The sequence below is a fragment of the Xiphophorus couchianus genome, chromosome 17 (genome assembly GCF_001444195.1).
Source record: "Xiphophorus couchianus chromosome 17, X_couchianus-1.0, whole genome shotgun sequence".
Taxonomy (NCBI): Eukaryota; Metazoa; Chordata; class Actinopteri; order Cyprinodontiformes; family Poeciliidae; genus Xiphophorus; species Xiphophorus couchianus.
Window position 1 is genome coordinate 1,201,558 of NC_040244.1, and position 22,661 is coordinate 1,224,218.

Consider the following 22,661-nt stretch of genomic DNA (forward strand, 5'->3'; position numbering starts at 1 on the left):
ACCGGCATTCACAGCGTTTATGCTCCGGCACGCTGCCGGTGCCAAGCGTATCGCCTCTTCGGGTTTTTATTGTTTCTTTTAAGACTTTGTCTGAAGCAGGAGGCGGACAAAAGTGTTCACATCATATTTTGTATTAAAAGGCGGAGAGGTTACTTCCATTTCAGAGAATATGCAAAAACTGTGACACTGGCCTCTTCCAAGGACATAAAAATACACAAACAGTCCAGATATTCTCCTAAAATGTTTGTTTATTCTGGCAGCGACTCATCTCTTCTTTTCAACAATCCCAAACAAACATGGAAACGATAAATGTGACGTTACATCATGCCAGTACTTTTACAATACCTTAATAAAACTTGTACGCCGCAGAAAACTTGAATTCTGAACACAGAAACAACCGTTTTCCTCATCCAATAAGGTTTGGGTTTGTGCCGCAGGGTGAAGCTGATTGGCTGAGAGTTGATTATCCACATGGCTGAGGCTCGGACGGCGGAACCGATTGGTTTGCTGAGGGGAAATGGAGATGTGATCGGTTCCATACGAAATACAAATGAGGTCGCTTCGTCTGAGATGGATGTTCAAATGGAATGAAGACAAAGCAGTTTTACTGTTAAACTTCAACCAAGGCTGAGCATTAAATAGATGCAACAATTCAAAGAATATGCAGCTAAAGTATAAAACCAGTGGCTGATCTCTCACTTTGGGTTTAAAGCTGATGAAGAAAAGGGTTTTAGACAAGATGATAAAACAATGAAGAAGCCTTTCTGATCTGGAAAGCAAAGTTTGGTCATTTCTCGACTCGGATCGTGTTTTTAAAAAACATCAGCACCACTGATGGAAATGCAAAGATACTCAAGATGAAACGTTAATTCAGATTTATTTATTAGTACTGTGTTGTAGCACACGTATGGTGGGTATCAACATGATTGATGTTAGCGCTTTAGTATTAGCTTCTGCTAAACACCATGCTGATATAGTGGTTTAGCATTAGCAGAACTAGCTTTTTAGTTTGCTGTGCCCACCACTGCATGTTGTTACAAGGAGATGTTGAAAGAAACATTTTAATGTTGTTTTATTGTTGCATAATAATGCATTTATGTATGTTTTACGGTTTTGCTAATGTTTTTGTGGGCTATTGGATATTCACTCAAAATTTCCTCAGGATAAAGCATCAATCTAGCTGGATGCTATCTAGCTATTTAGCCATGTAATTAGCTGTCGAGCTTGCTAGCTAGCTATCTAGCTAGTTATATGTTTGGCAAGCTAGATATCTAACTCTCTAAGCTAACTAACTGTGTAGCTATATGTCTAGCTATCTATCTAGCTATTTAACTAACTAATAATATAGGTAGCTATCTGTCTACTTATCTATCTGACTATCTAGCTACTCACCTAGCTAGTTATAGCTGTCTAAAGCTTAGATGGTTAGATAAATAGCTATCTAGCTATAACAGCTAGCTATTAATTAGCTAGAAAAAGAGATAGATAAGCAGAAATCTAGGAAATAATAAAATTTTGCAGACAAACGAAACCAAAACTCCAGTCAGTGCTATATTGTTAGTAAGATTTAAAAACACACAAAAGAGGCAGGAGGAACGCCCAGCCCTGAGGACGCTGCTTCAATCTTCCCTGTTGAACTTTGGCCTCTACCTTTGTTTCGTTTGTGATATATATATTATTATTGTAGTTTTCCATTCACAACTTTTCTCATTTCATTTCGTCTTTGTTGGACCAATGTAGAATTTGTTTCCTCTGGATTATATTTGTATACATTAGAAACAGGTAAAACCAGAACATTTCTCCAAAAATGTCACATTAAGACCTGAGCTGAGCCGTTTCACGTGTTTCTTGTTGTGCTAGTTTTAAAAACACGACTTCTGAGAATTTGTTTGACTAACATTTAAAGGCTTAAGGAGTTATGTGTTCACGCCCTTCTCCTGTCATCACTGCTGTTCAGAAAATAAATGTTCTTTTCATAAATATTGCTGACATGTCAGCTTGACTGCCATCCATACTGTGTTGACGTGACAACCTAATGTTTCTGTTGGTATGGGAACGTTTCTGTTTCTTTCTTCAGAACAAACTGTCAGGCTGGGAAAGATGTCGCACAGAAACGCAGCAGAGGAAAACAAACTGTAAGCATTTAATCAAGTTTTATTAACTATTCCTCTCTTTCTCATGGTAATGATTTATTCTCTTTGTGAGTTAATGTTAATGATGATGGATTAGGTTTGGTTAACAGCACTTGCAGCTGAGTAAAAAACTTTCTTTTACTAATTTAGACTTTACTTTTTTACTGTTTTCTCTGGCGCCAAGGCTAAAAGTCACTTTTGTTGGTGAACTTGTGGATTTATTTCCAGATTAAACTGTGTGCAGAAGTAAAGCTGAACTAACAGCAATAATCTCTAATAAAAATAAACATGTTTCTTAGTTGGTTACTATTCAAGGCATCATTGATTAACTTGATCTCAATGATTAACCCACTAAACTAATCAAAAACTCTTAAAGTGTGTAGCAACATGCTCTTTCAACCCGCTTGGTGTTTTCAGTCTGCTTCTTTATTTAATGACTACAGGTCTGACAGAAACCAGAGGTATGTGTGGTTTGAGACACTGAAGCTTTTCAAATAATCTGGTTAATTACAGTTAATTCATAATTGAGAAGATGACACAAATGGTTTCAAAGTCACATAATATTGAAAATATAACAATAATACCTACAATATCTAAGCATTTGTTCATGATTGAATGAGTTTGGAGTCACTTTGTGAAATTTAATGTAGAGCTGAGTATCATCTGCATAGTTATGATAACTAATCTTGTTATTAATCTGAATTAGAGGAATCATGTAGATGTTGAATAAGGTACTCCGATGAAAAGTTACCTTTTGTCACAAAGTCGTCCTGTTCCGTTGGTAAAACTCAAACCAGTCAACTCCAGTACCAGAGAGCAACTTTTCTTACGATCCAAGAATCACCTGAAACCACATCACCGCACGTTGGTTGTTTGACCTTTAACCTTTCCTAAAACCTAATCAGCCTTCTTCACCCTGAGACTCTGAAATCAGCAAAACAAAGTCTGGTCTGATTGGTTGGTGACCAACCAGATTGACGCAAGGCAGGCAGAATCCCAACAGAATGTCTGGTGGTAACTTCAGTTTCACATAATCTGGATTAGCGTTTGTATTCTAATCTTAAAGTCTTTCTCTAAAAGTACAAGCTTTAGCTTCACATCATTATTATCATTATTGATTTACAAGCAGAAAATATTCCCTGCAAATATTCCCTTTTCTCAGAACTTCCAGCCTTAAATGTTGGTGCAAAACCCAGATGCCAAGAAGAAGAGACGGCATATTTCCACTCTTAGCACCATATATGAATAAGTCTGACTGGCCAATGAGGTAAAGCCATGAATAATTCAGAGCGGCGCTTTCAGTGGATATAAGGCTCGTCTCATGTAAAGAGGCAGACACCAGATTAAAATTTGCTTTAGGTTAAAGGTTAAGTTGCCATGTGTGTAGATGGATATTTAGACAAATTAGAGCTGGAAACTCATTAATCCGTGTTCTGGACAAAAACTGAAGACTTTCTTTAAGAACCAAACTAATGAATATAAAGTTGTTTTAAAAATACATTTAAATTCATCCCATTCATTCAGGTTTATGGTCCTCTGGTCTCAATTTGACCAGAATCTCCAATAAAATCATGAAATGTTGAATCAAAACTAGTCAGGATGGATCAGAAGGACAGAATGTGACCATCTGTTAGCCAATGGAAACGGCTTTCTTCTTCTGATCGTATGTAAATGGTGACTGGACCAGATCCTGAAGCAGCAAAGGAGACCAGAACATCACACTGCCACCACCGTGTTTAACCATATTGGTCTTAACTCCTGGAAATTGTTCTGGACCAATTTACCTGAGTGTCCTTATCAGGGAGGGGGGGATGGATGGATGGATGAACTGTTGGATGGATGGATGGATGGATGGATGGATGGATGGATGAACTGTTGGATGGATGGATGGATGGATGAACTGTTGGATGGATGGATGGATGATCCAGCAGTTTTTATTCGATTCTTTTGGATCTTGGTTGATTTTGTTGGTTTGTGTCCAGTTTTACATGTGAAATATGATCTGAATAAATAAACTATTTACTGACATTTTGTTTCATGCTGATTCTTTTTTAAATAGGTTTTTAAATTAGTTTTTGAGGACTTTTGGTAAGTCTGCATTAATAAAGTCTTAAACTGCAGAAACTTTAAAATAACGATATAATCAGACTCGTCTATCTGTCGCATGTTTTTATACATTATTTATAGTTTTTATTTCTGCTTGCAGATTCAAGAGGGCGGCCATTTTGTAGGCGCTCTGCTGATGCTCTCATATTGTTGAAGGTGAGTCAGTTTGTGTGTTCTGGTTTCCTCCGGGTTTCTCAAACCTCCTCCGATGATCTCTACCTGCAGACGAAGCGCCGCGTGAGCAGCTTCCTCTGGCCAAACAGAAAAATCGATGCCACGTCTTGTTGGCGCTGCGTCTCCCTCCAGCTGATTTTAATTCCTCACCTCCAATCAGAATATTGACTCCCTTCATATTCACACATTAACCATCCTGTTTACCACCAGTGCTGTCAGTGTCGGTCTCTGGAGGCAGTTCATGTCGGCGCTGTGATTTGTATGAGCAGCAGCTCCTCTCAGGCTTGTTTTGCAGCGTTTTACAGAAGCTAATGAGCACCTCTGACTGAGCGTGAAGTTCTGGGTTTTTTCTCACAAATGACCGCGGCGGAGCAGCGATCGTATCGGTTTGTTTGAGGCGTGAAGAAGTAAAAATGATGGTGTTGATGTGGCGTGAATAATTGATGGCGACAGGAACAAAGAGAGCGACTCTTCCCTGAATCTTTTTTTTCCTTTTTTATTCCTGCCTGCAGCTAAATGTGAAAGGTGTGATTTCCTGATGTTTTCTCTGCGGACGCCGCAGACGTTTAGCAACTTCTTATGAACTTTGTCACTTCCTGTTGGTCTCTGATTGGTCGGTTCACACAACAAGTCCCTAGGTCATCAGCAGTCTTTCTCTCTTTTTCTGTCTTCCTTTTCTCCTTCTCCATTCTTTATCTTTCTTTCATTTTTTTCTTAGTTTTACTTTTTGTTTCTTTTTTCCTTCATTTTTTTTCTTTCTCTCTTTCTTGTCTTTTTTCTAACTCGTCCCAGTCAGGATTGGTTTCGTTCTCAGCTTTATTTTCGTTAGTGGATCATTACGGCTCTCGCTGATTCTCTAAGACTTTATTAGAAATGTCTCTGCGTTTAGTTTAGAGCTGAAATGATTAATTGGATTCATAAATCGATTATTGAAATAATCAACTAATTTAGTAATCGATTAACTCAGATGTTAGTCGGTTTCCATCCTCTTTGTTTTTTACCTTCAAGTTTTAAACCTTTTTTGTCTCTTTTCTTTTCTTCCTGGTGTCGTTTTTACATTATAGTTGTGTAAAATATTTTATTTTTATTTTTGCTGCACCTCATTTCTTTTCTTCATTTACCTCTCATCTCTCCTCCAGTTTCTCCCCTGAAGAGCCATTTTTCTTCCCAGTCTCATTTTTGATTCGCGTCTCCTCTTCATTTCCTGTTTTCCATCATCTTCTCCTTCTCGTCCGTTTCTCTGACAGATCTGTCTGTTCTGCCTCTTGTATCTCTCCTGTCGATGATGGATGCCGCGTTGCAGTTTGATGGATGGCTCAGCCGCCGATACGAGACGCAGATCTGCAGCTTGATCTCAGAACAACTCTTTGGGTTTTAGACGCCGTCGTTGGTCAGAACCTGCTATCTGCCACGTTAGCTTACAGATAATCCCAAATCAAAGAGGAAGCATTTGATTTCAAGTGGAGCAATTTGATTTATAAGAATGGAAAAATCTATTTTTTATATCAAGCTGCTCCAAATGAGCGTGATATGAATCATAATCAAAGTAATAGTTGGTAATAACAAGGACAGATGTGTGGAGAAACTCCCACTATGTTCGTTTGTGAACATAAAGTGTGTGTGTCCTTGACTTCTTGAGGGAAAAGATGAATGAGATCTAATTAATCTGAATCGGAGGTAATCACAGGGGGATTGTCAAGGTTGACCACCAGACCAGGAAACAAACTTCTATAAAAATTTACCAGACTCTTAATTCTTCACATTTAGTGTCAATTTAGAAAAAACGCCACTTTTGATTAAAAGCAGCTCAAATGTATGGATTTATGGTAATAGTGGGAGATTAAAGGACAAGAAACTGGCAGAAGGGAGAAATAATTGGGAACATTTTTAAATCCAGAGTATCAGGGGAATCCACTGCAGAAACCAGTTTAGATCTGAAACACCTGATTTATAAATAAAACATCACAGAATCTAAATTATATGTCCAGCTATGCAGCTATGAATGGAAACATGTATATTTATTTGATACAAATCTGCAGACATATATTTAACTGTGAACAATAAATCACAAAATCACAGTAACTGAAGAGTTTATCAACTTTTCTCTCATACTTTAACTGATCTGCTCTAATCCTCATTTATTTTACTGCTTCGTGTTAGCTGTCGATGCTACATGAACACACCTAAAACATCCTGTAGTACAAAACAATCTACAAATTAATCATTAAATATAATGTGCTTCTGTGTTTTGAGGGGCTTGAGGCAGCCATTTATGCTAACAGGTTAGCAACAAACAGGCTAACAGACAAGTACCAGGCATAACCACAGCTTATAACTACTGCTAATAGGATCTGCTAAGTTTGTTAGCACTATACCACCAAATGAGACTGAATTAGCTAACTTCAAGCTAACAGAACATGGAAGTTGGTAGTAGCATACAAGCTAATGGAAACTGAACAAAACCTGCTAAGTTAGCACCATACAATTGCTAACAGGTATGTAAGCTAGGTTGCTCCATATCCAACATAATGGAATGATGCTAGCACCCTGAAGTATCTCATCCCAGTATTCGCTAATGGAGCCTGAAAATAACCTGCTAATCTAGTTTGCTTCAGTTATGCTAACAGAAACTGTTAGCAGAGTAAACAAGCTATATAGCTAACTCCCAACTAATGAAAGCTACATCTGTTTATTCAGTTAATTACATAAAAGATAACCCTAAATGGTTTTGGTATTATATTCATAGCTTTGTGCAGGATAATAAAACCTGCTAAAGGATACATAAGCTAACCTAGCTTAATACAAAATACAGAATCTGCTAATCTGTCTGGTGCTAGCTATGTTTATATCAGCTAATAGAAACTGCTAATCAGATCTACTAAAGTTTTCCCAACCCTATAAGCTAACAAAGCTAGCTTTCTGGTTGTGTGAAGCTAACTGGCTCCGTAATGGTGAATCCATGTATTTAATTAGACATTCTTGGGGATTTTATTTACTTCTTGTTTCTACAGCTTCTCATTTTACATCCCAGTTACATTTAGTCAGAAAGATTTAGATGCTAGAACTTCTCCAGCTGAATTTTCTCTGGTTGTTGACTGTAAAAGCTTGCCGTATTGGTCAGTTCCCTGCAGTTTTTAGCAGCGTGTGGCTCATTAGCAATCAAACAGGCTATGTTGCATCACTTTGTGACTGCCTCAGCATGTTCATCACAGCTCTCAGCAGGACACAGTCAAGCTGAGATGGTAATAAAATATAGAAAAAGTCATCATCCAGTCTGTATGAGTCAGAGCTGGATTAAAGTGAAGCTGCTGCTGCAGTTTCTGCAGAATGAAGTCAACAATACGCCTCCTGCAGGGAGGCAAAGAAGATGAATGGGAGGTTGGAGGGAACTGACCTGGAGGCAGCCATGACAGAGGATCCATTATACAGCTGGAAACACACACACACACACACGCACACACACACTTTCATAAGCTACTGTTTGACTAATAGAAGGCTTTGATTTATACAAAATCCTAATTCTGTTCCTCCTTATTCTTGTTGCTTGCGGCAGATTTGTAATTCTGAATCGTTTCAAAATGCTCATCGTTGGAATCATCTTTTTTTTCCTTGAACAAAATTTCTGCTTGAACCAAAGGACATTTTAAAGGCGGTTAATGTAGATATGAGAGGAGTTTGTATAAATGTTCGCAATACCCAGCTTTTATTTTGATAGTCCGCTTCCTCTTATTGTTAGGTGAATTTGCATGTTAGCTAAATATTCAGCTTTGAGCTAGGTAAATATTTAGCTAGCTCAGACCTAAATATGTATATTGCTAACTAAATACTTAGTAACTAAATATTTAAATTGAAGCTTAATATTTAGCTGGTGAATTAAATATTTATTGTGTTAAACTATTTACCTTTAAGCTTGCTAAATATTTAGCTAGATTAGAGTTAAGCTGGCAAAAACGAGCTAACCCAGAGCTAAATATTTATTTTGCTAAATAAATATGTACCTCTAAGCTAGCTAAATGTTTATCTAGCTCTGAGTTAAATATTTATAGCTAACTAAATATTTATCCTGCTAACAAAATATTTAGATAGGAACTAAATTTAACTATTTATCTTTAAGCTAGGTAAATATTTTGCTAGATCAGAGTTAAATATCTGTCTTCCTAACTAAATATCTCTTTTGCTAACAAAATATTTAGACCTGAGCTGGCTAATAAATCAGCTAGTTAAATATTTAGCTAACTCAGAGCTAAATGTTTATCTTTCTAACTAAATATTTTACATGCAGCTAAATATTTAAACTAGAGCTAAATATTTAGTATATTTATAAGTAAATATTTAGCTACAAGCTAACAGAGCTAGCTGCTAAAAAGCTAAATATTTAATTTCGAGTTTAATGTTCAGATAAATAGTAAATATTTATCTTTGTAATTAAATGTTTAGCTCATGACATTTAAAAATGAATGTTGTAAACATGTTATTTTTAAAATAATTTGTCATTACATGCTAAGTAACCCAAATTACAGCAGTTAATTTTTTTACCTGTGTAACTTTACGAACGGCGCCTCATGTTGTTGCACCTCTTCTGGTTCCTGAACTCAGACTTCCTCCAACTTTTACCTGCAGTCATAAATAAATCAGTCGTCTGGTTTTCTTTTATTATTGCAGCAGAAATTGGCGGCTTGTTCATCGTAAGTTCTTAATAATGAAGAGTAAATCGCCACCTTGCAGCATTCTGGAGGAAGACGATGAAGGATGATTATTCATATTTAATGCTGGATAAAAACAGAAGGCTTTGTGCTTCTCTAATTTACATTAAATGTGAGCCGTATTTCGTTGCTCAAAGTGTTTAAACATCATCTGAACCATCACTTATGGATGAACGTCGCCGCCGCTGCTCTTTGATTTCTCCGCCGTCTCTTCCTGTAATTATCCGTCTTCGTTGGCTCCCAGGCTGCAGCGTCTCAGAGAGGATATGAAGCGGCCCAGCGACGGTCTTAATGCACTCCGGAGGGTTTCAACTTTTCTTTTGTGGGAGAGCAGAGTCAGTCAGGATGTTTAAAAACTCGCTGGACTCGGTTAGCAAACTACAAGGAATCCAAACTATTATTAAAACGAGTTCTGGTGATCTGGACCAGGACCGATTGCAGAAAGCAAAAAGTTTGTTTTTATTCTGAGGAAACTGAGCCTGAATGTTTCCTCTGAAATCTCTGGAATTTTATCTTGGTGCAAAACAATCTCAGTATTCCTGTTACTTCAATCTTGTCATAACTTAGACTTTTTTCCGCAAATAAACTACAAATATTGTCATTGTGTGATGCTAAGAGAACATGGTGAATGTTTTCAGCTGTAAATTTGATCCCAGGATTTTAGAGTTTCTTTGCTGTACGAATCTCAATGAAAACTGAATTAAAACCATTTTAAAATCATTTTTTGCACGATGAGACACGAATTGTGCTTGATGATAAATTATCTCGGACTTTATTGCCATAAATCATAATATTGTTATTTTGAGACCCATTTTTAAGTAATATAATTATGGAAAGTACTAGTTCCACTGGCAGATTATTTCACTTCTAGCAAGACATTTTTCAAAAGTTATAAGTAAAAGTATCATCAGTGGAAGTAGTACTTTTAAATAAATACTCATAAATTATTGACTTACAAGAAGCTCTTAAAAATATTTGTAAGTTAATTTTGTCTCATTTCAAAAATATTTTCACTAGAAATTTGACAAAAACACGTAGTCGGATTGTGGTTTTGCAGTGTGATGGGTCTGTATGATATGTTTTATATGTTTTTAATATTAAAATAGTTTATTATTATCCCTGAAATGAGCAACGTGTCCAGGGTGTTTCCTGTTTTTCTCTTTTTTCAGCTGAGATTTAGTGAAAGGAAAATATTTGTATTTTATAAAAGTCTTTCTGCTGCAGCTGACAGTTGAAAACCAGTGACCTTAAAATCTGAAACACATTAAAACAGCATCAGTTATTAGTTTGAAATCTAGATCATGCTGGAGGTTAAATATGAAGCTTCATCATAAATAAAGGAGTAGAAACAGGAAGGTGAGAGCAGGAAGTGTTGGACTGTAGGTGGTCACTCTGGTGATTGGCAGCCAGCTGACACGGCGGTGGACACAGCCGGGTGTTTCTGCTGCGCTCCGGCCGAGTGCCGCTCCGCACCGGGATGATTAATACACCCAGGGGAAGCAACACACACACACACACCAACCGCAGCGCGCGTGTTGACCTGAATGTAACTGTGCTGAACTCTCTGTGTGTTGAACTTGATGTGAATTGACGCACAAAAACACCCACAATCCCCCGGGACAGGTCTGAGAGCTCTGAGCTGAGCCGATTACCTGCCACTGACACACACACACACACACACACACACATACACTTCCTGTCTCCCAGGGAAACGAGGTGAGGAAATAAAATGTTTTCTGTAACAAAGCGGCTCAACCAGCTGCAGGATGCACATAATTGTTTTTGAAAGTTCTGTAGAACTTCTGTTGGAAGTAAATAAACGTGGATCAGATAGAGGTACAACTTAAGAAGAAGATGATAAAGAATACATAAATATTAATTAATCAATTCAGGCTGTTTTCCCCCTGACAGTCCAGTAGACTCGGTTTGATTTGGGACCAAAATTAAAACATTTGTTATATTTCTAGCTGCCGTGGTTCTCTTTCTCAAACCAAACCCTCTGAGCAACCTGTTCCCCTCCTGGCCTGTGGGGGCGCTGCACCAAGAACCACTGAAGGAAGCAACATTAAAACCTCTGAAGACACTGAGAGTAACTTCCTTCTTCACCAGGTAGAAACAAAAATGGAGGCGTCAGATTTTAGCAGTCGTAGGATTTCTCTTTAGGTTTTGGCTAAAGACCACGAGCCATTTCTCCCGTTAGCCTAGGTTAACTTGTTTATTTTAGTTGCATTTACCCAGAATACCTTGTGCTGTAGTCCACTTCCTGCTTTTGGAGCCTACAAACCTCAGTCTGGGTTCGGTTTAAGTGTTTTAGTTCGGTTTGGATGAATATGTGAACATCAACTGGACCAGAGATTGCTCCAAAAGCAGGAAGTGGACTACAGCGCAGGGCATTCTGGGTAAACGCAACCAACGTTAACGTGCTAGCCTAGCGCTAGCAGGAGAAATGTCTCGTGGTCTTTAGCCAAAGACTTAAGAGAAATCCTACGACTGCTAAAATCTGACGTCTCCATTTAGTTTCCATCTGGTGAAGAAGGAAGTTGCTCTCAGCGTCTTCAGAGGTTTTAATGTTGTTTCCTTCAGTGGTTCTTGGTGCAGTGCCCCCACAGGCCAGGAGGGGAACAGGTTGCTCAAAGGGTTTGGTTGGCTTGACTCAGAGCAGAGAGAGAAAGATCTGCAAAGTATTAAATTATGCAAAATTAATGGCACATCATCAGAGGACATTTAAATGTTAAAAAATAAAAGAATTGGAAGAAATATTCCCCTCGAGATTAATGGCACCCCAATGTTTGTCTACAAACTGGAAAACATTTAGTTTCTTCCTAAACTGAATCCAACTGTAAGATAGAAAGACTTGAAAGTTATTTTCAGTTTCTGTAATTGTGATCTTTTCCTTAATTTTAGAAACTTGATGAAGCAGTGATGTGTTGGCGCTTTATGCTTCAGCAGGAATTTAAATAACATCTCTGGCTGCAAAATTAGACCCAAACTCTTTCACTCTGCATCAAACTGAAGAACCTACAGTAGAGGTCGACCCTCCTCTTCCTCACCTTGTTTTACAAAGACTGATGGATGCATGATAGATCATTGATAGGAGGATGGACAGATCGATAGGTGGAGGAGAGAGGCAGAAAGTAGGCCACCCATCTGTTCAGACTCATCCATCTATCTGCTGGAAGTTCGATTTCTAATCTTTGGACAAAGAGACGAGGAAGATGAGGTGAAATGACAGATTACGAAACAAAAAAATATAGCCCAAGAAGAGGAGGGAAAATAATCTGAAGAATGACAAAAAAGGAGAAAAATGACTTTATCTTCGTTTTAAAGTGAGTTTTTCTTATAAACGAGGCTTCAAGAAGGTCAAGGAAGTAGGAGGAAAAGAATGGAAGATAGAGGTGAAGGAAGTAAGTGAATCAATACAAAATAAAATGAAGAAAATAAATATAATGAGGAAGAAGCCAGTTCTCAGCTGGAGCGGGAAGCTTTTTCAGACATGATTCATCTTACATGAGACTTTTATCCAACAACAGAAAGTTTAGAAAGTCCAGTTCGGCTGGTGAGGTGTGAATGCTAAGCTAACTCCGGTCCGGCTACAAACCTCGGTCTGGGTTCAGTTTAAGTGAACTCTGGTGAGGTGTGAATGCTCAGCTCCAAAAGCAGGAAGTCGACTATAGTGTAGGGCATTCTGGGTAAATACAACCAAAAAAAGATGTTAGCATAGCGCTAGCAGGAGGAATAGCTAATGGTTATTAGGCAAAAACAAAAGAGAAATCCTCCTAAAATCTGACGCCGCCATTTTGTTTCCATTTGGTGAAGAAGGAAGTTGCGCTCAGTGTCTTCAGAGGTTTTAATGTCGTTTCCTTCAGTGCAGCGCCCCCACAGGCCAGGAGGGGAACAGGTTGGTTTGACTCAGAGCAAAGAGAAAGAGAACCACAGCAGCTAGAGGTGGAGCAGATGATGCAACTTTTGTTCACCAATCGAACCAAATGTTCCTGCCCATCAGGAGGGAAAACAGCCCTAATGTTTCCATTGTCCAACACAACGGATTCAAGTGACTGAATTCACTTCTCAGCTGGTCATAATGTTCTGCAGAGGCCCGGTAATCTTCCATTGGTTTGGTCCAGTCGTGTTAAACCAGGAAACATCCAGACCAGGCAGGACATCGACCCTTTCAGACACTGCTGACCTTTAACCTTTAGCACCTTGGAACAAGCAGGAGGTTTTTAGTGAACATGGCGAGCTGATGGCGGCGTCTGAAAGTTTTCCTTCTGCTAATATTGAAACAAAGAAGTGAAAATGGAGGTGAAGCATCAGGTGGATTTAAAGACAAAGATGACAAAAATGTAGACAGGAAGTTTAAGAAATGATGACAGAAAAGAAGAGTGATCGTTTCTTTCCTCTTCTCTTCAAACCAGCAGACTGAAACAAATGACAGGAAGGAAATGGGATGAAGCAAAAGGAGAGCAGAAGCCATGGACAGACATGCAGCGCCTCCCAGTGGTGGCAGGGAGAACTGCATCCTAACGATCAGACTTTATGTAAAAGCTCCACATCGTTACACTGATGAATTCCTGATTTCCTGTTTCACTGCCGCTCTCCTGATGAGAATAAATGAATCTCTCGCCTCCTTTGAGAATGTAATGAAACATTAAATAAATGATATTTCCTCCTCACAGCTTCCACCTCCTACCTGGAGTGTGTGTCTAAAGTTTAAGAAAGGTGCAATTAAAGGAACAATCTGCTACTTTCCTCCAGAGGATTGATTCTGATGTTTCTGAAGTTAATTTTTACGGTAACATATTTGAGTTTTAACTCTTTAAGTCTTTCCTTTGACTCAATTTTTTATTTAGCATTTTTCCTCTTAATTTAGAATAACTGATTAATGTAAAATGACTCCAGCTCCGTTTTTAGCTGTTTTTCTGTATCTGATACTAAACATCAGATATGACTGAATATTCAATCATTTCTCTAGAAGGCTTTAGCCGCTCACTAGCTGACTCACTCTTTGGTTGCCTAGCAACAGCCGGGTCACAAACTGTTTCAAGTTCCCTCCAATTTTCGGTTGCCTAGCAACGGCCTGCTGAGTAACTGGCACAGCAGCAGTTTAAAGTTTTACCAAAACAGCTTAAAAATAAAAAACAACGGCTTGGAGAGAAAACTGAATAAAACGGGAAAAGCTACGCCACCAGTTTGGTAATATTTCAGATATTTAAAACAAAAAAACGAATCAATAATTATTGATATCGACTGATTTGAAATGTTTTTATTGTGATCAGTTTTTCACAGTCAGTCAGAACAGAAGCCAGGATGGCAGTTAGTGTTTTTATTCCCAAAGGAGCATAGCAAAGGGAGAAAAACTGTTAGGTTTTTTTTCCAGTTTTTCCTCACTTTGTGTCTGTTTTTCCAATCTGAGTCACAGAGCCAAACAAAAGTCCTGACCTTTGACCTGCCGCAGAGCAAACAGCCTAAATATCAACATGTCGACAGGAACCACGGTTACTTTTCAGCCATCTTTCTCCATCTGTCTGTAAGTGAAACATATGAACTGAAGCTGCAGAGCAGATATGAAAGTACAGCAGCCAATCAGATTCCAGTAATAACCCCCCCCCCCCCCCTCACCCCCCCGCTGGTGTTCATTTTGAAGATGGATCCCTTCTCTGGTTGGCGGCGACAGGGTCATCAGCAGGATCTGATCAGCTGAGAAGAACCGACTCAGAATTAAAAACATGATGGATGGATGGAGCCTGGGCCGTTTGTCCTCCATGTTTGACGGCTGGTCACATGACCCAGATAACCAGGGGGCGGGGCTAATTCCGCTTTAATCCTGCCGCGGCGTTCCCGCACTCACGTCTCATTTATCTGGGATTAATTGGCAGGAAGGTCCGGGCCTCCGTCGGCTTCCTGTCTCCTTAACGAGGCTTGTTAGGAGGAAATGTGCTGATTGGTGGAAACTTCCAGCTGCCGCCTGATTGGTCCGTCTCCGTCTCTGCTCCTGGATTCCTGCAAACTTTAGACTTTCAGCAGAACATGAGAACAATTCGAATTCCCTCGGGAACCAATTATATTCAATCACACACACACACACACACACACACACGCCCTCACGCTGCAGTGACTCATTCACACTGCAGTGTTTACAGGAAATGTGACAGTTTGCTTCAGATGCTGCCAAACACACAGGAATTTCATCTGGACAGCCTGTAAACCTTAAAGGTGTCGAGATCCAAGAGGTTCATCTGAGTGGTTTAAAACAGCAGAAAAAAATTACATTTGTTTTAATAAATTTAAAAAAACATATGTATATATTTCAAGCTGTTTAAAATCCAAAAATTCAGTTTTTACCATCAAAGTTGACCAATAAAAATGTCTTTTGAAAGTTCAGTGGAAGGAAAAAGTTTTGCTGTACAATATGAATACTGAATTACTTATTATTTTATTATTATGAGCCAACATTATGCATATTAATGTAATATTCAGCTTAGTGGGAGGAGTCTCTGCATTAATCGCCATGGTAACGCCAGAAACCAGCGCTAACTGGTAGAGCAGGGTTCAGGTTGGGACATGAGGGCTAAAATTATCAAGTTGAAAAAACATGTGGCCACAAAAATGGGCTTTTGTATTTAATCTGCTGAATAATAAATAATAATTAAAAACAATTTCATTAAAATCAACAAAATAGTTGGAACATGGATCAGTAAAGCCACAGTTTCTACCTTTTTCAGAGTTGATTATATGGATTTTAATGCATAATTTGTCATTTATCATGAAATTTTTTATTTAAGAACATTGATTGAACAAAATAGACAAAACTGAGTTGACTAAAATATTGTCCAAGAATTATTGTATGAAAATGTTTCCTAGCTCTTATTTCTATCCTAACCTGTTTAACGAAGCGTAGTCACTTTCAAAAACATAAGTAGGAAAAAATGTTTATTAAGACCCAAAATCTAAGATGGCTGCCGAACATATGAAACAAAGTGATAGTTTCAGTAAAAAACTCAAAAACGACTCACAGTTCTCCCATTTACAAAACATTGTGACGATCTGGAAACTTTTGGGAAAATATTCTGTGAACCGACGACACAAAAGTAGATTTTAGTGTTTAGGATTTTGTTTTGTCTTTGGTTAAAGACCACTAGCATTTTTCCCGCTAGCACTAGGCTAACACATTTGTTTTGGTTGTATTTACCCAGAATTCCCTGCGCTGTAGTGCACTTCCTGCTTTTGGAGCGGTCTCCGGTTCGATTGGCGTTCAGATTCAAACCGACCAGAGTTCACTTTTTGGTCCGATTAGCTTTCAGACCTCCGGAAACGGACCGGACTTTCTAAACAAACCGAGTTTAGAAAGTTTAGAAAGGCTTGTTGTGGTGAAGAAAGATCCAAAAAGCAAATCTCTTGTGATAGGAATTTTGTTTACCTGAATACAAAGAAAGAACTGAACTTTTATTTATTATTTGTTCTTCTTCATCTTATTTTAGGAAGTTTCCAGTTCCATGTTATCCTGTTGCTGCTTCTTTTAACATTTGATCAACTGACCTGTTTTCATTATAGAACCTCATCCTTTCCTGTGGTGTGCGCTGCACACTTACAAACTGTTAGTTTTAGTTGTATTGTTTGTAGGCGAGCTGTTAGCAGATCTTTGTTAGAGATCTTACATGTGGATGTTGTTAGATTCACTTCTGTTTTACTCCTGACAGATGGCAAACCCAGAGTTGGCTCTTCTGCAGAACATTGTTTTACTGTTTTTAAACAAAAATGACCATCCTGAAATTAAACCAAAATCTCAAATCCTCTAATTCAGTATTTCTTTATGAATTTAATAATCATCAATCAATCAAATCTAGATTAAAGGTTTTAAACTTTAGTCTAAAAAATATTATTCTTATTCACAATCATCAGTTTGGAGTAACAAGTTACTAAATATCAAAGTTTATTTTAACCTTGCATTTCAAAACAACTGACAATTTATTATTATAATTATTATTATTAAATAATCAATAATTTGATCAGTTACTCAGTTCTTGAGTACAATTTGACACAAAGCGACACAAACAGAAAAATTAGTCAGATTTTCAGTTAGTCACAGATTTTCAGTTAGTCACAGATTTTCAGTTAGTCACAGATTTTCAGTCTGCTTTCATTGTTTCTCTTTGCTCAAATTATTATCGAATTTGCTGAAGCCTCAAGAATTTTCCAATGTTTGTTAACATTTTTAATGTGTTAATATTTATCTTTAGTTGTCAGGATCCTGTTTTAGGTAACGTTCGCATTTTTAAAAAAACTATCTCAGACATGTGTTAGAATCCGGCAGTAACTGAACTTCCTGCTGCTGTAACACTTCACCCATTTTAATCAAATGTAAATTCATTTAAAGAATTAAACTCTAAATTAACTGCTTGATTTAAATGCAACAAATACTTCATGGTGTATGAACACTGCAGTATCAATTATTTTCAACACTTAGAGATATTTAATTTAATTCCCAAACTAGCATGTATTACCAGGATATTTCTTTACAAAGGAAAAAAACGTTTGCAAATCATTATTAGTTTAAAAACTTTGATAACTTTTAGTTGGTGTAATTTTGTGGCATAATTTTCATTAGTTCGTTGCTCAATTTTTAGTGGTTTCAGTTTTCCCTTCACGGTTTCCCAACCTATGGCTCGTGGGCCCTAAGAGGACCTTTAGCATTGGTCCTGCTGTTCAGGACTCAGAGCTAACAGGGACAAACTGAGAGAATTTGTCTAACATTGAACATAAAAGCCTCTAAGACTTCCTCTTCTGGCTAGATAATTTGTGTGCAGGGTTAGCAAGCAAGCACATCTTAAATGCAATAACAGTGTAACACAGCTGTGTTTATCCTTTCTGTCTCACTTCTCCCTCCTCCTCCTGGTGCTGGCGTCGCTGCAGCGTAATCCTCCCTCCTCCCTCAGTCAATGTCCATCTTGTCCACAAATGAAACAAGCATCAAACAGTTCAGTTTGTTGTCTTCGTCTCTGAAGCACATTATCCTTCCCTTCTCCACGCTGATGTCAGGGAGTAGATCAGCGGAGGTTGTAAGAGTTCAGATGCATCCAAACACAGGAATGTAGTTTCAGTCCAATGTCCAGCAGGACACCATGCAGGAGTTTGCTGAATGGCAGTTCCCAGCCAGGTGTCAGGGAATTAGGATCAGCAGATACTTCAGTGTCTGGAGGTGATTTAACTCTTCTTTGTCTTCTTGATCGCCGTCATTAACTAGTGACGAGGGAGAGACTTCATCTCGGCCATGGCAAGACAGGTTTGAGTTGAGGTCAGAGGTCAGACGCACCGCAGCGAGGCTCACATAGAGGAAAAGTAAAGAAGCAAATAGGAGTTGATTAGTTTGTTTTTCTTTCTGTGTTTTTTATTTTTAAATATATTTCATATATGTTTTTTCTCTCTTTCGATTGTATAGTTTTAGCCACTTATTACCCAACATTGTTTATATTTTATAATTATAAATCATTTAGAACACATATAAACATGAATTTTAAAAAATCAAATTTTATTTGTATAGCACATTTCAGCAGCAAGACATTTCAAAGTGCTTTACATCATAACAAACACAGAATCACAATGCAATATAGAATCAATCATTAAGTCAAGTTCCATCCATAAATTTGTAATTGATTACATTTCAAATACAATTCTAAACAGGTGAGTTTTCAGTCTAGATTTAAAGGAAGTCAGTGTTTCAGCTGTTTTACAGTTTTCTGGAAGTTTGTTCCAGATTTGTGGTGCATAGATGCTGAAAGCTGCTTCTCCTCGTTTGGTTCTGGTTCTGGGGATGCAGAGCAGAACCAGAACCAGAACCTGAGAGGTCTGGAAGGTTGATACAACAACAGCAGATCTTTAATGTATTGTGGTGCTAAACCGTTCAGTGATTTATAAACAGTATTTTAAAGTCTATTCTTTAAACTACAGGGAGCCAGAGGAGGGACTTTAAAACTGGTGTTATGTGCTCTATCTTCCTGGTTTTTGTGAGAAGAACTCCTCTCATTTTAAGCCTAAGAGATGTGAGGCTGGATAAAGTCCAGTTCGGTACCAAACTCTGATCGCTGACTCCTCTAGACATACAGCCAAAGGATCATAGCACCAAGTTGGTGTTTTAATCTTCTGGAATTATTCTACCCAGTAATCAATACATAAAAACAACATTGTTCTCTGAGAAAAATGTTCTTTTCTTTTTATTATTTCATTCCATTTCTCATCAAATTGTTTTTGCATCTGTTAAAATTCTTTTACACTTAAGCGTCCCTCTTTAGGAAAGTCGTTTTATATATACATATATATAAAAATATTTTTTTGCATGAAACTTTTCCTATTTGTCTTAATAGGTGCACTCTACATATAAATTCAAAATTTATTCACTTTATACATTTGCAGCCCCCCCCCCCCTGTGTCTACCTTTTAGATACTGTTTGGGTCAATTCGACCCACGAACATTATTGCTGTACCTCAGAAACTAACATAACAGGAGGGTTAATCACATTGGGACTTCAACCCTAAGTTTGGACTCCAACCTGATTTAATAGTGCTTATCGGCTCACATTTCTGTTTGTTTATCTTATCCGGTCAGATCTCTTTAATCCGCTGCTGACAAACAAAGTCGGACCTAGGCGCTGGCCCAGCGAAGAAGTTACTTCCTGGGACTTTGTTTCCAAGTCCTGTAGTCTCTGGTCGTGCACAGTTCTTCTGGCTAGTCAGCGAACAGGTATGTTGAGAATCTGGGTCACGGCACCAAAATGATAGGTAAATGATAGGTATAGGTATTTTCTTTACCTAAAAACAAAGAAAGAACCACAGACGACGTTTCTGAGTTTTCAACCAAGCTTCTGCAGAAGGTCAAGACACAGCGAACTGCTCCTCTGAACAGCTCACCATGTGTTCTGACCCTCTGCAGTAGAACTTGCCTTTTATTAACACAAAACAAAAGCAGAGAGCTGGTGCTGATAAGATTAGGAGTCCCCAGGAACTAACACACACAAACACAGTTTTACGACTAAGGAAATTCTCAGAAGACCATCTTCAAAGAACATGTTTTAAGGGTTAAAGAAAGGTTAGCTCTGTCTCACACACTTTAGCAAATTCATCCTCTCTTGGGTGTTAATACTAAACCTTTAAATGAAAAGCAAACTGGTAACTACTTATGTAAGAATGATAACAAAACATAATTATTCTAACATCTTGATTTACTCATCCTCCTACATCCCAGGCCTCATCTGCAGTTATGCAACATGGAACTAAAAAAACACCAAGAACCTCAGGATCAGTCAAAGTTTTAAACACGGCTTTCACCTTTAGTGAAAGGTACAAGACTTTTACTAAAGTCTTTTACTTTTGGATACAAGACTTCAGTAAATATTCCAATATTTTGTGTAATTGGTCATTTGTTATAAGTGAGATATGAACAGAATGCTGCCGTATCCTTAAATATGTTTTTGAATCTGCTGGCATGCCGTATTATATTTTAGTTACATTTTAAAGGTACTTCTCAGCTAAACCACCTGCAACTGTTTGGTCTGTATGACATATTTAACACCTGCTGTTCAGCCTTATCAGTCGATCTGTTGACTTTTCCATTTTAGAATCGCCTTCCTTTCTCGGCAGTATAAATTTGTTTGTACAGGAAGCAATATGTGAAATGTAAATCTATTAGAACATATGTTGAAACTGTGAGAGAGAAGGCTTTGTGTGAGGATGGATTCTGTTTTCTGAATTGTTGCTATGGGTGGAGGAGGTTGAACCAAAACTGGTTACATCTATCTGATGTTTTGTCATCTAAGAAATGTTTGGTGCTGCTTTGAATGTTTGTATAAACAAAATGAAAAAAATTCCACTGTGCTGCTGAGACAAAAGATCCTTTCAGCTTTAATCAACTAATAATTTGCATAAAAATGTACATTTGGATCGATGCTTCGATGGATCCTGACTGTTGGCTCCAAAACTCATTTCTGTCGTTTAAAAACTACTAATACATGAACCAAACAAAACAACTGCAATCAACCAAGCAAATTCAGTTCAATTTGTTTTGTTTTTTTATCAGGTCTGGATATTACGTCGTTCTTGTTCTGTAACTTGTTCTGTGGTTTTCTGCATGTTTGTACCAAACTGATGATCTTATCTGTGAAGTTTGAACTTTTGTTTCTGTAATCTCTCGTCTACGACTCAGTTAGAAGAAGAGTGTGTGACTGTTACGACAGCAAACATTTCTGTTTTTGTTCTCCTCTTTTAACTTCTTATCATAATCATCTGATCTGGCCACTAAACAAAATAAACTCATTTATATTTAATAAAATATTTTCCAATAAATCAAACTTAAAACTTATTCCTGCATTTAAATGTTTTCTTGAAGAACATAAACTCTCTGCTGATGTATTGTTTGTTTCCGTTCTATCTGAGCGATTAAATTATTTCTTTTTTAAATGACATTAAATTTGCATAGCAAAGCAGCAGGCAAATCAAAATGGAAACTTATCCAGTCTGAGGATAAATGCAGCAAAAGTCACTTTAACTTTAGTTCAGATTTCAGGTGATTCTGTGCAAACACCATAAAACTTAAACTGATTGTGGATTTATTTCTGTCCCTGGATCTGTTTTCCTGGCAGGGCGGAGCTTCCCGAACGTCGACCTGAAACAGGACAGACTTGTGTCAGAAGAGCGCAGTTCTTCCAGGTTCCAGCCCGGTTCCAGCCCGGCCCGGTGAGTCCTGCTACAGCTGCTGTAGACACAACAAACCAACCAGACTGAGCTGCTTTTTATTCTACCTGCACAATTTAGTGTTTATAAAACTAAACCTTCTATTTTCTCAGATTCCCTTAGAGGAATTTTTTTTTCTGCATTCTCTTGTAATGAAGCATTTACTCCTCGGTTTCTGCAGCAGGTTGAATACTGAAAGTTTTACGCTACAATATAAAGTTTTTTAATGTAGGAATTACATGTTAGTAGCTTGTTTGTGAGTTATTTGAAGTTTTTTTAATCTTTTTTTTTGGGATAAATGCAGCAGAAACGTTCAAAATGCTGTAGTAAAACCATTCAGACGTGAGTTTTCCATCTACTCTAAAACATAAACACGACAGAAAACAATATTTAGATTTTTTATGAGATATTTAATATTACAATCTGACTGTTTTGGTTTGTCTTTTAGTGTGAATTGTTAATAAAAGGTTGTTTTCATGTCCAGTCTCATCTGAAAGATATTATTTAAACTCAGTTTGAATAATAAACTGCGTTTGTTCATTTCTGTGAAACAAGTTTTCACAGAAATGAACATTTGTACAATTTTAAACTGACATTTGTTATGAATGTGACTGTATACAAAATTATGAGGCAGTATTCACGCCATAATAAAAGATAAATAAAATTACAAGTCTGTCAGGTTTAAACACCTATTGAGACAGATTTAACAAACACAAGAAAGACAAGAGAGTTAGATTCTTTTGTCCTCGCGAGGAGAACAGCCAGAGATGTTTTCAGTCACACATCTCTTCCGTTCTCAAAACATCTGTGTCCATTCTCCCTTTCT

At 37.7% G+C, this 22,661-nt stretch overlaps 2 long non-coding RNA genes across 2 annotated transcripts; both read left to right on the top strand.

Annotated features, from left to right (window-relative positions):
• Window positions 1-1,924: 1,924 nt before the first annotated feature.
• LOC114161098 (uncharacterized) lies at window positions 1,925-22,502 on the top strand. The gene is made up of 3 exons (XR_003598937.1): window positions 1,925-2,135; window positions 4,339-4,394; window positions 21,745-22,502. It is a non-coding gene; the product is annotated as an uncharacterized LOC114161098 (long non-coding RNA).
• Window positions 14,048-15,559, top strand: LOC114161099 (uncharacterized). The gene is made up of 3 exons (XR_003598938.1): window positions 14,048-14,308; window positions 14,535-14,642; window positions 14,760-15,559. It is a non-coding gene; the product is annotated as an uncharacterized LOC114161099 (long non-coding RNA).
• Window positions 22,503-22,661: the final 159 nt, after the last annotated feature.